Genomic DNA, 1,267 nt, shown 5'->3' with positions numbered 1-1,267 from the left:
TATATTGCACATTTTATTGAAAAAGATTGTATATCATAGGAGTGGGTGTGTGGTAAGTAGCTTGCTTACCAATCACATGGTTCCGGTTTCAGCCCCACTGTCTGGCATCTTGGGCAAGTGTCTTCTACTATAGCTTCGGGCTGACCAAAGCCTTGTGAGTGGATGTGGTAAATGAAAACTGAAAGAAGCCCGTTGTTTATATATATATATAAATATGTATATGTATATGTTTGTGTGTGTGTTTGGCCCCCTTCCATTCCTTGACAAGCAATGTTCATGTGTTTGCGTCCCCGTAACTTAGCAGTTAGGGCAAAAGAGACCGATAGGATACCTACTAAGCTTACAAAGAATAAGTCCTGGGGTCAATTTGATCAACTAAAAGCAGTGCTCCAGCATGGCTGCTGTGAAATGAATGAAACAAATAAAAGAACAAAAGAATCAGAAGCTACATCGTCCCATGTATGTATTTTTCACTTCAAAACAAGGGTGTCATTTAAGAGAGAGGGTTAGCTGGTATTTCTAGTTAGTTGAGCAACTGTACAGAAATCCCATTATTATATTGCAAAATGTAAGAGTTATTGGTGAGTTGAGAGGGGAGGATGTTTTTAATAGGTTAAGCACAGGATGCGATCTTATTCTGGTGGAAAGCACTCTGCACAAAGTATTTGATGTTTCTCTTTTAGATATCAGTTTAACTCAGAATACTAGTTAAGAACAGATTTTCAAAAGAAAGCAACTTAAACCTTGAAGACGAATTAAGAACATTTAGAATTGAAGTTGTAATTAATTTTTACTTCCTAAGTCTAAAAAAAGAGTCATAGCCCTTGGTCTTTGTGGACCCGCCTAGAACAGGCGTGGGGGGAGTTGATGGCGTTAATGAACCTTTTTTGTGAGGCAACACCTGCAGGAGAAACATGAGCCAAAAGGGAATTCCAGACATATGATGTTCTGGAAGGACAAACTGAGTTTGGCAATGAGAGTGGCTCTGGGAGTGAGGATGGGCACAAACAAGTGTGATGGAAAGAAAAGAGACAAACAGGATAGGAACGACAGAGTGGTGGTGAAATGAGCCCAACCATCACTGATGAGCAGCAACCATGAAACTGTGGTAGAAAAGGCAAGGAGAGGAGGCAGCACAGCCGTGAGCCAGCGACTGGAGTGTGCCTGTCAGTGACTCTAAGCCAATCTGTCGAGTGTGCCTGTCAGTGACTCTAAGCCAATCTGTCGAGTGTGCCTGTCAGTGACTCTAAGCCAATCTGTCGAGTGC

Source organism: Octopus bimaculoides, chromosome 10, assembly GCF_001194135.2.
Source record: "Octopus bimaculoides isolate UCB-OBI-ISO-001 chromosome 10, ASM119413v2, whole genome shotgun sequence".
Classification (NCBI taxonomy): Eukaryota; Metazoa; Mollusca; class Cephalopoda; order Octopoda; family Octopodidae; genus Octopus; species Octopus bimaculoides.
The sequence above is the reverse complement of the archived record's forward strand: the minus strand, read 5'-3'. Positions refer to the sequence as shown.